The 16,543-nt window shown below is 36.8% G+C and overlaps 1 pseudogene; it reads right to left on the bottom strand.

The window, feature by feature from the left end:
• Nucleotides 1–11,281: 11,281 nt before the first annotated feature.
• LOC124831373 (receptor-like protein kinase FERONIA pseudogene) lies at nucleotides 11,282–14,244 on the bottom strand (annotated as a pseudogene).
• Between the last annotated feature and the right edge of the window lie 2,299 nt (nucleotides 14,245–16,543).

Below are 16,543 nucleotides of genomic sequence, written 5' to 3' on the forward strand. Positions count from 1 at the left end.
TGATTGTTTGATTAACATAGTAAAATCTTAAATTCACAATAAATGTAATCATCTATCTCTTTATTTGGGACTTATATTTATAGGTTTCGATATGAGCGTATAATTAACATAAGCTTAATCATGACCCAATGACCAGTAAGCACATTTTAGCTATAAACTTGATTATTATAGAAGTTTAAGCATTTGGATGACCGATCAAATCTCTTAACCGACTGGCTAGAATAGCAGGATTCAGGTACGTTTTGACGTCCACCAACTGTAATGTATTGTATAACCGTTTGGGTAAGTGCTGACCATACTGTCATACGATCATTTTCCTTTTTCACCATCACGACATTGGCCAACCAGGTGGAGTATAGGACCTCTTGGACAAATGTTGCTTCTCGCAACTTCTTCACCTTTGCCTCCACTACCTTTCTCTTTTCCTCATCCGAGCCACGCTTCTTCTGCACGACTAGGCGAGCTTCCCTAAAAAGGGCCAACTTGTGGGACATGAAGTGGGGTGTATCCTCGACATGTCTGTTGTTGTCCATGCAAAGAGGTCCTTGTTCTCCCTCAATACTTTGACCAATGACCATTCAACATCGTCGTTAAGCCCATTGACCAAAGTAGTTGTTTGGTTTTCCTCCCGCCTAATATGAGTGGTTTAGTTTCACCTTGGGGTTCTATCCTATCCTCTATGATGGTTCATGGGTGTAGGTTAGTCATGGCCACCTTTGATTGCCTAACCTTTCGGGAAGGGACGTACGACTTTATCTTCAAACCTATCGTGTAACACTCCTAAGCAGCCTTCTGATTGTTAAGACAAAATCGCTATAAGACTTATAACTCTAAACGCTCTTATATGTTTTGAAGTTTAACCAAATAACATTAAACAAAATGAGAATCTAAAGATAACTATAACTAAAATAGAATAAGCAAAAACGTGAGTGTTAGGTTCAAAATCCATAATCATCTAGAAACATAGGTAAGCCTTAGGAAAACACTTATGCATATATGTAACATAGAAAAACCTAAGTTAAAACATTTAGACAACACTAAACGACTCCCATATCAAAGCCTTTATTAGAGTTTTGTTAAACGCGTAAGTTATACCTAGCGGTAATCAGTTAAACTCCCAGAAGTGATAAAGTGTCGAGGAAATGATTTTGGCTAAACCCTTTGATGAGTGCATATTTATGCCCACATTTATGCTTTAAAATTAAATTTTTGATGAAATTCATGTGCTTGAATGATTGATTTAAAGAGGATTTGTGATGATTTGATATATTGTGTTTGGAATTAAAAGGGACTTAAAAAGTGATTTTAATTGCATTAATTATTCTTGGAAATTCTTATGTTTATTTGTGCAGCTGAAATTATAAGTTCTAATAGTCCAAATAGCAATTCAAGGCCCAAAATCAGGTTTTATTTCAAAAATAATGTACAGATGGGCCAAACAGGCAGACTTTACCCTTGCACCTCCTAAAATCCCTACATACACTCAAATTTCTGAAACAGACCAACAACCAAGCCCAAACACTAAGCCTTTTCTACTACACTTCCCTAAGTTTCCTATTCCTACCCCTCCTAAATCAGATTTCACAAGATTTTGCCACGTGTCCAAATCCTCCACACACAGATCTGACCATTGAGAAGTTGCCATGTCATTAATCCTTTGCACACCAAATAAACCAACCAGAACATGCCACCTCATGCCTCTTGCCACGTCAGCCTTGTCTTCTCTAAGAGAGAAACCCTAATCCAGCAGAACCCTAGCCGCCACCATGTGTCGCCACCGTGAAACCGTGCCGCCGCACTGCTCCGCCACCAACCTTCAACGCACATCACCATCTTTCTTGCTCTACCAAAATCGTGCCTCGACACTTCAGGCCATCGCCACCATCGCGAGTTCTTCCTCACGCAACCATCACCACCAAACTGCGTCCGTCACTGCCATACCACCACCACGCCGCGACCTCCATCATCAATCTCCATCTCTGATTGCGACATCACCTCGTTGGACACCTTGTCGCCTCCACGTCACTCGCGCCTTGCCACTACAGCATCGTCGCTGCCATGGCCGCAACCATCTTGTAGCTGTCGCACGACCTTCTTCCATGGCCAATCATCATCTTAGACCTACAAATCCAAAAACCTAGAAAACCCAATCCGAACAAAGCTCGCATACCATCCTCACCACACCATCTCCTCGTTGAGCCGCTGTCGCAAGGACTGTCATCCACCATCACAGCGCATCAGTCGTGCCTGCCACCACTGGGTGAGTCCCTCCACCGCCGTGCAACCAACTGCACTTCCATAACCTGCAAATCAATCACAGAAGTCGTGAAACAGACACTAGTAGAAAAATCCATTTTTAACTCGAGATATATGCCCCGGTTTTGTAAAAACCGAAGCATTAAAGACGCGGTGGCAGTTTAGAAATTAAAATGAAGTTATATGCTTCGGTTATACAAACAACCGAGGCATAAAAAATTTACGACACCGGTTAATGAAGGACCGAGGCATAAAGATCTGATACTGCTTCGGGTTAATGTAGGACCGAGGCACAAGGATGCACGTTTTCCAGTTATAGCCTCGGTTAATAAAAGAACCGAGGCGTAACGTGTTCACCTTTTCAGTTTTCAGGCAGAGACCCTTCATTTCCCACTTTTCATTTCACCTTTTCAGTTTTCAATTTCCCACTTTTCATTTCACCTTTTCACTTTCCCTCATCCCCTCCCTCCTCTCCTGCAACCCCTCCCTCCTCTCCCTCCTCTCTTGCAACACCTCCCATTCTCCAGTGCGGCGACAGTGCGGCGACGGTGCGGTGACAGTGCGGCGACGGTGCGGCGACAGTGCGGCGAGGCGAGACGATACCAGATCTGACGAGATGAGGCGGTGACGGTGACGACACGAGACGGTGCGATGAGGACAGATCTCGCGACGGTGCGGCCAGGCGACACGGCTCGCGACGGTGCGGCCAGGCGAGAGCTCCGACTACGCGACGAGGCGAGAGAGATCTCGACGGCGCAGCAAGGCGAGAGAGATCTCGAAGGCGCGGCACGGCGAGGGAGCTCGCGACGGTGCGGCGAGAGCCCGCGACGGCGCGGCGAGAGCCCGCGAAGGTGCGGCTGGAGCCCGCGACGGCGGCTGCAATGGAGGAACTGCGTTTTTTGCTTTTTGATTTTTGGTTTTTGTTTCTGTTTCTTTGCAGGTGGATAATGGATCTCTGATTTTTTGTTTGGTTTGGATCTCTGATTTTGGTTTGGATATCTGATTTTGGTGTTTGGATCTCCGTCTGCTCTCTGTGCTTCCTGTTCTTCATGTTTGAATGAAAAAAATTGCTCTCTCTGCTTCCTGTTCTTCATGTTTGGATGAAAAAAATTGCAGAAAATAGGAGAAAAGAGGAAGAAGTTTAACCATACAAAGAACAAACAAACGTAACAACACTGATCTCGGTTCAGAATAAAAAAATTAAACAACTTTACTGCCTCGGTTGTCTGTGAACCGAGTCAGAATCTGAAACCTTTTGATTCGGTTCAGAACCGAGTCAAAAAATCCATTCTTTTTACCTCGTTGGAATATGCACCGGTCCTAGAACCGGTGTCTATAAGCGAAAATGACCGAGGCGATATGTGCTTATTGCACTAGTGAGAGGAGCAATGCGGCAGAGAGAAAGCCCTTTCCCCCAATCTACAAAACCCTAATTTTGGGTGGGAAAGGGGCTGACACGTGGCGAGTTTCCATTGGCCACGACCATATGAGTCAAAGCTGGTCAACAAGCCTTCTCTGGTCAAAGAGGGACTTCTGGGGCAATTTTGGGAAGTTCAGAAGGGACTAAAGTGCAGATAGAAGAAATTTTAGGGCTTTTGTGTAATTTTGGAGATTCAGAAAAACTAAAAGATAAAATACAGTTGTTGAATTAATTTAATTTGGGAATATCAACAGAAAATATCTTCCAAATAATGTTATAATTATCTAAATCTTTTAGTTATTTGGAAGATATAAGATAAAAGATTTTGTCAACTTTATATTCAGAGTCCAAGCCCAATCAAGCCCTATATAAAGAAACCCAGGGAAGGCAGAAAAGGACTTCACTTCATTCATTCATTCACCACTTCTCTCTCTCTCTTATTTCATCTTGTATTCAACTTCATTCATGGAGAGCTAAGCATCTAGGGCTATTCTACTGTAATTCCATTATGGATTCTAAGATTAGATTGAGTTAATGCAATTGTTTATTTTGATTATTGATTTAAGTTGTTCTCTCTCTATGTCTTTCATCTCTCTATCAAATTAAAGCAAAGATTTTTGCATCATAATATGTTTGAATCTACATGCATATTGATTATATGAGTTCTAGGGTTTGTAGGGTTAATTGAGAATCTACTTTGATTTAATTTAGGAACTTTCATATGATTCAATGGTTTTTACTATCAATTGAGAATGTACTTTGATTGATTAGTAATAATTTCAACTATAATCAATTGAGAATTTACTTTAATTGATTAGCTTTTAATTTGGTTAGGAGAATTAAGTTTAGACATGATTAAACACAATAGGATTTGATTGAGAATGTACTTTGGTTGAATTCATTGTGAATAATCTAGAAAGGTTTCATTTGATTGAGAATTTACTTTGGTTAAATGCATGATCGCCCTCAAATTAATTAAGAATGTACTTTAATTAATTTGAAACTTAAATAATAATCAATTGAACAATTATCTGTGAATAACCGATGATGAATCTATCTTGGAAAAGCAGTGGAATTAGCATATTTCATCATAATTGTTTTTAAGTTTCTTATTTGTTCTTTAAACCTTCTCCAAACATCATTTTTATTCTTGAACATTGCATTGCATTCATAAGATTCAAATATTAAAAGGCAATTTCGTATTCGTTGGGAGACGACTCAGGGTTACTTTAACCCTATCTACTTACTTGAATACTACTTGGGAATACTGAAGCTGCCTAGAAAAGTAGTATTAATTTGATAGCTTCAGCGATAGCCTATCACCCTTCAAAAGTCTCAAGTAAAAATCCAAAAACATGTGGAAAACCAAAACATGCTAAACACTCTAACCAAAGAAAGCAAAATCTCAAAAAGTGTTTAGAAACCGACTAGACGATACTATGAGCTAAATCCATCACTTTGTCCAACGATGAAGTTCTTATTCAACGCTTGGTACTTAGAAAAAAAGCTTAAATGATAAACGCTACCTCAACGGTAGAAAATGTAAAAAACACTTTGTTGTTCTGAACAAGCATTAAATGTCATTTAATACTCAACGTTCAAAAACAACAAAAGTGATAAGAGAAAAGACATATTTGTTGCTTGCACATCTATGCAAATAACCTACAATACTCATCCACTTGCTCTATTTGAAATGTATCAGAAGTGGGCATTAGAGACAAAGAAGACATTCACATAATGTTCTCACCATCATAAGTCATGCTAGAAAAAGAGTACAACCTACTTGTATCAAAGTACTAGAAAAGCAAACATGCTCTAACAAGTTGACTTTAACCAACGGTTGTTTCACATGACAAGACAGAGAAGACATAAGATTCAAGATAAGATCTCAGTCTAACAGATGTCTTTTGAAGAGCCCTTTAAATAGAAAATGATTCAAAGTAAGAATCAGGATGATAGCTTACAACAAAAATATCATCCTACGAAGAGAAGAAAAAACGTTTAGAGAAAAGGATAGAAAAGTTCAAGCTTAAAGAGAATATTTGAGAAGAGAAAAACTAAAGTCAATAAACACTCTGAAGCATCATTGTAATATTAGCTTATGATCTTTAAGTAGAGAGAAAAGGGAAAATAAAGAAACATTTATCTACTTTGTAGACTGTATTATATCGAACATATATCCTCTCTGCGAGAGTAATCGTCTAACGACTTGTAAGTTATCAATTGATTGCAATTATGAAGAGAACTAAAACATTTGTTGTATAACTCAAGCGAGTTAATAAGGATAACTAGGCAGCATATCAAAGTGATACCAGGATTGTCTAGTGGATACCACGAGTTAGTGAAACTCAACTAGTCTAGGGTAATAGGAATTCTTCGCTGACTAGGGATACCAAGAGTGGTGAAGAATATTGTACAACCAAGAAGTGGTGAAACTAAACTAGGCAGCATATAAGGGGATGCCAAGAATGCCTAGGGTACTAGGAGTAGTGAGAATACTCAGTTGTAATCTTGTTGAAGATTATAGTAAAAGTTTTAAGGTTAGAGGTGATTGGACGTAGCTCAGTTAGAGTGAACCAATATAAAAATATTTGTGCATTTACTACTTAGTTTTCTCTTGACGTTCCTCTTATAAAATCTACAGTTACAAAATGAGAGAACTTAGCCTCAGAAGAAGGGTATGTTTGAGCTTCAATCTCAAGATGCTTTGTTGGCTCAGAATAAAGTCATGACTCAGCAACTTGAAACTCTCTCAATTACCTAAAGAGATTCAGAATGTATCTAAGGATCAACATCAACCACTTGTGCAAGGCTGTTGTGTGGTGGTGAGGATACAAATGGACAATGTGTTGTGCAACCCAATGCTCAAGAGGAGGTGAATTATATGGGTAACCAAGGCTGCCAAGAGAATTATGGTAATTACAACCAAGGTTGGAGATCTCATTTAGCAAACCACCATTTCAACAACAACCCTCTTTATCTGACATGACATTTAAACTTAAGAAAACTTTAAATCAATTTATGTAAATGTCCTTGTCTAACTAAAAAAGCACAAAATCTTCCCTTCGTAACCTTGAGGTAAAAATTGGCCAATTGGCCAAGAAGTTGGAAGATACGCATGTGAACACCTTTGGAGCTAACACTGAACCTAATCCTTAAGACCATTGTAGAGCTATCACTACAAGGAGTCGTAAGGTGTTAGGAGGGTGTCTTAGAGCACATGAAAAAGAGAAGGAAGAGGTAAGTTATGATAAATCTGAGATTGATGTAAATGTTGAGGAAGAAATGTCAAAGAAAGATGAGGATGAGATAAGGAAGGGAAGGCAAGTTAACAAGCATTTACCTTATCCAAAGATTAGTTCTCGAAAAGAAAAGGTGAAGCAATTCTCAAGGTTTATGTCTATCTTCAAGAAATTAGAGATTAACATTCCCTTCGCTTACGCTCTTAAACAAATGCCTTCATATGAAAGATTTATGAAGCATTTGCTCACAAAGAAAAGGAAATATAATAAGGAAGAGACTATTGAAGTGCAGGGGAATTGTAGTGTAATCTTCTTAAAACTTTTTCCACCAAATTTATAGACCTTGTTAGTTTCCCTATTCCAAGCACCATTGGGAAACTACCTATCGGAAAGGCATTGATTGATTTGGGTGCAAGTATCAATTTGATGCCTCTTTCCATGTTGAAAAAGATAGGTGATATGAAAGTTAAACCCACAAGAATGACACATCAACTACCTATCCAAAATTGAGGAGACTACACATCATTTGGAGAAGTTGAAAGAGGTATCTTTTACTGATGTTCAAGTAGAGAAGTTGGAAAAAGCACATTCGAATAATCAAGGAAAAATGGAGTTCAAATTGTTGCCTGATCATCTCAAGTATGTGTTTTTGGAGGAAGATTCAAAGAAGTTGGTCATCATCAGTAGTTCTCTTTCTAGAGTTGATGAGCATAAGCCTATAAAGGTTCTTAAGGAAAATCAAGGAGCATTAGGTTGACATATATGATTTGAAGGTAATAAGCCTAACCTATTACATGCATAAGATCATGCTGGAAAAGGATTTCAAACCCATATCACATGCACAAAGAAGATTGAATTGTGTCATGAAAAAAGTGGTGAGAAAAGAGGTGTTGAAGTTGCTTGAGTTAGGGATGATTTACCATATATCAAACAGTGGTTGGGTTAATCCTGTGCATGTTGTGCCTAAGAATGAGGGATAATTGTCATTAAAAATGACAAGAATGAGTTGATACCAACTAAGACAGTCACCAGATGGCGGATGTTTATTGATTATAGGAAACTTAATCAACCCACCTAGAAGGATTACTTCCCTTCATGGAGCAAATGTTGGAAAGGTTAGTAGGGCAAACCTACTATTGTTTTCTAGATGGTTATTCCGGTTATAATCAAATAGTGGTGAACCTTGAGGATCAAGAAAAGACCACATTTACTTGTCCCTTTTGTGTGTTTTGTTCCGCGTATGATTGCAACACAAGAAGTATATCAACATGTATGTTGATTGTAGTAAACAAATGTTGTATTCATAAGGATTTGGCAAAAAGAACAATGTTATGATCAATTTAATCTGATATGAGACTTTTTTTTTGTGTAAAAATTGGGAGTGTGGAGGTCGAGAGTGTTGTCACTTTAATCTAGAAATCAATTTAAGTTATCAAATGAGTGATTATAGAATTTAAAACCTTGTTGGTGTCTGATTTCACAAATCCCTTGTCTCTTGTATCAGATCTTCCTTTAAGTCTACAGTTTCAAGTGATCAAGTCATGAGAGTGCTCTTTATGGTACTCTAGGCCCATCCCGGTACCCAGAGACTATTATTTTTCCTATTGTCCAAAATGAAACATGTCAGTGACCGCGACTTACCTGCATTACGAATAAGACTTTATTCCAACTACACATCTCTGGCCTATATCATCAAGAAAAACATAGGAAAACTAATTGGACCACAACTTATGATTAACTTTTGCTAAGCCTCAGCTAGTTAAACCGGATAAGTGATCAGTTCATCCCAAAATCAAGCATAAATCAATTAACCACTTTAAATCTAATGAAAAATTAAATTCACATATAACTTATATACAAATAATAAAGTTATAAGGCGAGATTCATAATCTTTGGAGTTATAAAATGAAGACCTTAAACCATTTCGTACTAAAAATGGGATGACATTTTGGGATTTTGCTTGGTGTAATCCTAAATTCGACTACATTTTCAACAATGTCATGGCTAGTGAGAATAAATGGATTTCTAGAGTAGTCATTAAGATGTGCGAGGGGTGTTTAAGGCATCAAAGTCCTTCATTGATGTTAGAGTGGGAAAAGAGACTATGGCTAAGGTTATTTATAAGTCATTCCCACATCTCAAGTGCACTGTATTGGATCTGCCATATATTGTTGCTGACTTATAAAGAACTGAGAACATCAAATATGTTAGAGGAGATATGTTTCAAGCAATTCCTTCGGTTGATTCCATTATGTTGAAGGTAAATTATATTATCTGAGTATTCATTACATTCTACAAAATGCTTTATTATAACTTAATGGTTTTTGTCATGCATCTAACTAGTAAAACAACAAACCCTTTTGAGGTTATAGTTAAAAAGAAAATAACTTTTTTATAGGGATTAAAACAACATTATTTTACTCTAAAAATTTAAAGGACCAACAAAATAAAAGAAAAGAAGCATAGGAAAAAAAAGTGCAAGAATAAAGATAAACTTGTGACATTTGGAAGAAAAAAAAACACACCAAACAACCACCATGAAAGGAACCTTACCTACAATATGTTTTAGCAAAACCCTCAAGAACCAACGAATGAGTCTTACGAGAGCAACAATGTGAAAGGAACCACACCAAACCGAAGACAACCATGAGAATCACCAAACTAAACCAAAACATAAGACAGTCACCAAACAAGAGGCTACCACTACTGACAATGACGCAACCACAGCCATCACTGACGACGAGGATGAAGGATGTGAATGTTGTAGAGAGAACAACGATGATGAAAGATAGCTACAGATAACATAAGAGCTGCATGAAAAATCCCATGACAGAGAAGAAGGAAGGATTTGATTAAAAAAATTAACATTTAAACTAATTATAGTGACTAATTGGTTTAATATATTCATTTCAAATTTAAGAAAATAAAATATCAAGGTTTCTGTACCATTTAAGCTCGATTTAGAAAATTATTATTTATTGCTATAAATTTGTCACCAAATTTCTTTTTATACCTATTATATATAAAATAAGTCTGAAAAAAGTTTTTTTATTTAAAAAATTGTCACTATATCTTTTATTATATGGCACCTTTTATTACATGAGGTAGATTTGAATCAATATAAAAAACTGTGTTTCTGTTGAAAGGGGACGAGGACAATCACCTGTGTTGAATCTGTACTGAACGTTCTCCTTGTTCCATGCTCCAATAAACCGATAGATCTTGTAGTTATAAAGTCTTGTATACCGAGTGTCCTTGTTCCAGAATATTAAGAGGTGACCTGTAGAAGACACTCTGACGCTTAAGTCAGAATTTATCTCTGTAGATCTTTTATAATTCAATAAAAAAAGTCAAAAGTCCAGTAAACTCCTGTTTATAAAGTTTAAAGGAATCTAACCAATTAATTTATCTCTTAATGATCATTAATATAAATTTTAACCACTCAACAGTAATCGTTGTGATATTAATTACGTTTTAACTCTGTTCATCTTGTCGTGGGAACCGAAAGCGGTTGTAGATGCTTTCTTAGACATCCACTCGCTCGGGGTTTAATTGCGTTTTAATTCCGTAATTTGTCATTCTTATCCATCGGCTAAACTGTTTTTTCGATAGTAGTATTATTATATTATTTAAATAGATTGTAAAGTGAATGTATTTTGTTTTATATGATATAAAAGGATACTTTTTTCTTTCTTCTATTTTCAGCTTTTATCATGTCACTAGACCGCTGGAATAGTTATAACTAAATTTTAGGATTTTTTATCTACTTTTCTTTCTTTTAAAGTTGAGAATCTTAGATATTTTTACATTATTTATATTTGCACTTGTTTACTATGTCTTTTTAAAATTATTCTTTATAAAAAGAATAAATTGAATGTACTCATATGCTTTTTAGAATAATTTTGAAATGGACAATTTAACTAATTGTTTAATAAATTATGTTTCTATTAAGTCTTAAAACTTGTTAGCATCAAATGATGCTTAAATAAGATAGATACAAAGTCTAATTCTTAATAAAAAGAAATAGAAAGATCATTAAATAACATGTGAGTATGATGTGTACACGATTTAATAGATTTTATTACTACTTAAGATTTTAATATATATTCACACTAATTAAAATACAAAATGAAAATACCTTGAATTACTATTGGTTCTTATTTCTTAACTTCTTTTTTACCTTTATGAAACTTCATCAATATCATTTAAAAGGTGTTAGGTTTTAAAATTAGGAAAACCAAAAGCTAACAAAAATAATAATAATCTTTAGTGTAAGATGGTTTTCTTTTTTCTAAAGGACTAAATCTAAACTTTGAAATATCTCAAATTTAAAAGGTTTTAAATTTGTACAGAATTATAATCCTTTAAAAATATAATTAATTTTTTATTTAAAAAAATTTACAAATTTAAAGAAACTATATCGATGCCTTTCGAGCCATTTCCATGGAATTGTTTCCGATGACAGTTTTTATTCTTTGTTTTCTGATATTTTAGAAAGGAAAAATAAACCTTGACCCCTTCACACTACTCAGTTAACAATCACAACATTAGCCACGTCTTCACGTTGCTCTGCACTTTCTTGTAGCTGCAGCGTAAACTCCAACATCCCAGCCACATCCTCCATGGACGGCCTCAGCGACCCATCTTCCACCAAACAACTCATCCCAATTTCACAAAACTTCTTCAAGCATTCTGCTGCAATCTCCTTCTTCAACGTCGGCTCAACAATCTCTGCTATCATTCCACTTTCGTAACAATGTCTTACCCAATTAGAGAGAGACACCTGTTGCTTCTCCGCACTGTGAATCAAAGGGGGACGACCACACAGTATCTCAAAAAGTACAACTCCGAAAGAGTACACGTCAGACTTCTCCGTCAAACGATATCGTTTATAATACTCAGGATCCAAATATCCGAAGCTTCCCCTCACGTCGGTGCTGACGTGACCCTTCGAAGTTCCAATGGGTCCAAGCCTGGAAAGTCCAAAGTCCGAAACCTTGGCCACCCACTTATCATCCAACAGGATGTTCGTGCTTTTCACGTCTCGGTGGATGATAGTGTGCTTCGCGCCTGTCTGAAGATAATCAAGTCCACGCGCCGCGCCGATGCAGATCTGCAACCGCTGCTTCCACGAGATTGCTGGGTTGTCCGTGTTGTATAAATGGTCACGGAGGTTGCCACGTGTCATGAAATCGTACACCAAGATCATTTCCTTATTATCGTTGCAGTATCCGATGAGGGTCACGAGATTGAGGTGGCGAAGTTGTGAAAGCATCTTAATTTCGTTCAGGAACTCGCGAACCCCTTGCTGCGAATCCGGTTTAAGGCGCTTGATGGCTACGGGAACGGAGCCCTCGTCGATATAGCCCTTGTACACCTGGCCGAATCCCCCGGTGCCGACAATCAAGACTTCGTCGAAGTTTTGGGTGGCTGCTCTCATCTCGTCGAGGGAGAAGCGACGGCAGAGATCTGTCGGAAGGGAGGAATTCTTCGTGGTAGTTGACTTGGATTCGTTATCCTTGCTTTTAGTATAAGTGGTTCTCTTGTATACTAAAAGTGCGACTACGCCAAGAGAAATCAGAACGACGTCACATACGACGACAATTATAATCGTTCGTCTTCTGCTGCTTGTCTTTCCGTTTTGACCGGAACTACTGTCGTATGAAGTCTTAACCGGATCCGGGTTGGATCCGGCAAGGTTGTTTGAGCCGGCTTCGCTGATTTTGAAGATCTCAAGACCGTTCAGGAAGGCACCTTGGTAACTCGAATCCACACTGCTTTCGTAAGGGTGCATTCGAAGCGAGAGATTAAACTTTTTCTGAGCACCATTCTTGGGAATAAGAACGCCGTAGTTTCTATGCACAGGTAGACCCTTTTGTTGCTGACTCCATTTCATTACATCTGCACGATCATCAGCCACCTGACTCGCAATGTAAATGTAAAACTTCCTGTCACCGATGCCATTAATATTGGGATCAAGCTCGCAAAAGTGGAGTCTGATAACGTAAGTGAAGCCACAATCAACGGGGAACTCCCAAGTGAGGTTGCTCATCCTGTTCAGAGTGGCGTTTGTGCCCATGTTACGCGCTGTTCTGAACAGTTCCTTTGGTGCCAAGTAATCGGGATTCACGGTTATGCTCATTTTCCCATCCGTGTTAGCTGGTATATCATCATTCTTTGGATTGAGTTTGATAAAGTACGGTTCTTCGGCAGCCCAATCCCTGAACAAACCGCTGTCGTTATATGGCGAGATTTCTTGTCCTCCGGCTTTGATTCTATACTCAGTCTGAAGAGCAGAGCTGGTTCCAACGCTGTACAGCGTGCTACTTTCGATGAACGTGAAGCCTGTGTCATTTGCTGGTGTGTAATATAAATCGGTTGGCATGGAAAGTACCTCGATTCCATTGATGAAAGCGTAAGAGTTTGGATGGGAGGGAGTGAAGGTAAGGATAAGCCTCTCACCGTCGTTGACGTTGACGACGTATTCCTTGAAGATAGTGTCCGTGGCTTGAGCATCGGCGTTAAGAGAGGCGTTGAAATCGTTGAGGAGAATAAATTTGTTGGATTGAACGGAGAAGGATGCGTGGGTGCGGGGAAATGAAGGGTAGTCTGTAGGGTAGAAGAAGAGGCGAAGGAATTTGGTACCTGGGGAGACAGGGAAGGAGTAATTGAATTGGGAACGGGACAATCGTGCAGTGGAGAAGGGGACTTGATTGGTTGAAGGAGATTGTGTTGAGGCCTTGTCTGAAACGGTGGAGTCTTGGGAAGATAAGTACTTTGTGTCGATGTCGCCGGTCCAGGTTCTTTGACCGTCGGAGGAGTTTCCGGTGGTGCCGCAATTGATGGTGAAAACTTCCTCTGAGGTGTAGGCTTGGAGGCGTGTGGAGAAGTGTAGTAGGAGGAGGAAGAAGAGTTTTAAGAAGGTGGTGTTAGCCATTGTAGGGTGAGAATAGAAGTGAGTGAAGTGGCAAAGACTTATCATCACTGTTTGGTTGGAATTGCTGCGAAGCCTGGAGTAAGGAACATGCACTGTCTTTGTTAGCGAAATATCACTGCGAGTCTATGCAGTTGACGGGTTCTTCTTCCAGTATAGACAAATAAAAAACAAAAAATAAAAAATAAAAAATAAAAACCTGTTAATAATTTAGTGAAGAGAGAAAACAAAATATTAAAAGATCCGAAAGGGTAAAAAATACAGATAACCATTTATTTTATAAGTTTTAATTTTTTATTAAATGTAATCACATTTTCCAACTCTTATAAAATTAAAATTTTGAACACTGATAAAATGAATGATATAAATTGTAAGGTGAAAAATTTATAACATTTTCAGTCGAATTTGGTTGGGTGTACTTCATATAAAGTTGTCAAAATGGATTATTCGGTCCGACCTGATCCGGTCTACCAAAGGTTAGTCATTTAGTGAGTCAATCTAATTCGACTTATTTATTAGCGAGTCAGAAAAATTGGGGTGTTACTCCCTCCACCACCACATTTTCTCCCTCCAACTCCCCAATTTTATTACATATTTTTTAAATTACAAAACTAACCTTTTATAATTACAAAAATAACCTTTTTACTTTTTAATCCTAATTATTTACTTTAACCCTAAAATCTATCTTTCTACCCTTTCTCACCCACCTCCCAACCCTCTCAGATTCTCACCCAAACTCCATCACATCTGTTTCTCATCTTCCATCTTTCCTCTATATCCATTATTCAAAAATAATATATCAAAAAATATAAATTATATTATTTAAATATCTTTAAAATTAATATAAAAAAACTGTAAAATATAAACCGTATAATCTTTAAACGGATGTTGACATCCGTTGACGGACATCCGTTTAAAGATTATACGGTTTATATTTTAGGGTTTTATTACGCACCTTCACACCTCTGAACCTCTCACGCCTCTGAACCAGCACCTTGAATCATCACCACACTTACGGCTGAAGATGAATTGTTTTCTCTACTTTCAATCTTACTAAACACAAAGTCCACCACACTCTCACGTCACAATTCTGTAAAAGAGAAGAAGAAGTGGAATATGAGAGACAACCCAAGGATAGTGGAACGTAAGAGACAACTTGGGAAAAATAATAAAGAGAAAGAGGGAAGAATGATAAAGAGAATGAATGTTCATGTGAGATTTTAAATAATATTAACTCTAAAATTTTAATAAGGGTAAAATAGGAATGAAAAAATAAAGAAAAGGGTAAAACGGGAATGGGGTGGTGGAGGAAGCAAGTTGTGGTGGTGGAGGGAGTAACACCCGAAAAATTGGAATCCGGCCTGACTCACCACGAGTTGGTGGATAAACGGGTTGGCTCACTGTCTCATTTAGTTACAATTTCTTTTAAATAAAAATAATTATAAACTTTCTATAATTCAAATCTAAACAAATTTCATTCCCAAGATTGATGTTTAATTAATTTTAAAAATAAGAAACTTAAATAATTTTTTCAAGCAAAAACAAAAATAATAGATATTTTTTTATAAAATTAAAATTAAATTTTAAGGTGGGTTGGTGGGTTAACCCGACCCACCACGAGTTCAATCCGCATGAACCGAGTTTAAATGAACCGAGTTGAAATCTGACCCGCATAAAAAAATACAATTTTTTTAAATTCAATCCGACTTAAACATATGGTGGGCAGGTTAACCCGCGGGCTGTGAGAGAGCTCTAACTTCACAAATATGCCTCTTCTTTTTTACCTAAATATTATCCTCCATTGAATTTAAATTAGTGTGAATTCCTTCAACGTTTTTAAGTTCACTTTTATTTTCTTTCAAGTCTGGTGCTTTTTTGTATATTAAATATTTATTTATTTATTTATTTATTTTTTCCTATGAACATTGAGTTAAATTTAATTTTTCTTCATTTAACTTATATTATAAATATTTGTATGGTACTAAATTATAGATATTGTCTTTCAGATGATCAAGCTTCTAGATAATAATAATTCATAATTTAAGTTTTGAATTTTAGCATCCCATGTTACAAAAGATTAGTCTTAATTTCAAACCATTTTGCTAACCTCTTCCTAGATATTAAAATACTATACTTATAATTTATTTGTATTTAATACGATAATATATTTATTATAAGAAAGGGAAAGTGATCAATTAAAAATAGTTATTTAATAAAAATTAATATTTATAAAAATGTTCACAAAATACGATATATTTAATATAACTATTATGGATTAAAATATTCTTTTTCATTTTTTTCTCACAAGATTGAGAGGATATCTTTGAGGAGTAATAGTTTCAATCTTTGAGGGATATTTTTAAATTTGAATATTAGCCGTAATATATATTAGCATGAACTTTCTTACTTTGAAAACCTAACAATAAACATTTGTTTGTATTTATAACTTTTATATATATATTTATATACATGAACTATTAACATACAAACCTTAAATACTATTCCAAACTAACGTTCAACTTCTCCCTCACAATTGTGTTCTATGCTCTATTTTCTCATTCATGGTTAAACTTTATTTACATGAGTATTATTCATCTATGGGGCTAAGCGAGGAAGAAAGGAAGAAGAGTACACCAACGAAGAGAGGAAGATCTTCTTAGACTGGGAAGGATTTAGAAGCCATTAACAAAC

Source organism: Vigna umbellata, chromosome 4 (assembly GCF_029865625.1).
Source record: "Vigna umbellata cultivar VRB3 chromosome 4, Vumbellata_1.0, whole genome shotgun sequence".
Classification (NCBI taxonomy): domain Eukaryota; kingdom Viridiplantae; phylum Streptophyta; class Magnoliopsida; order Fabales; family Fabaceae; genus Vigna; species Vigna umbellata.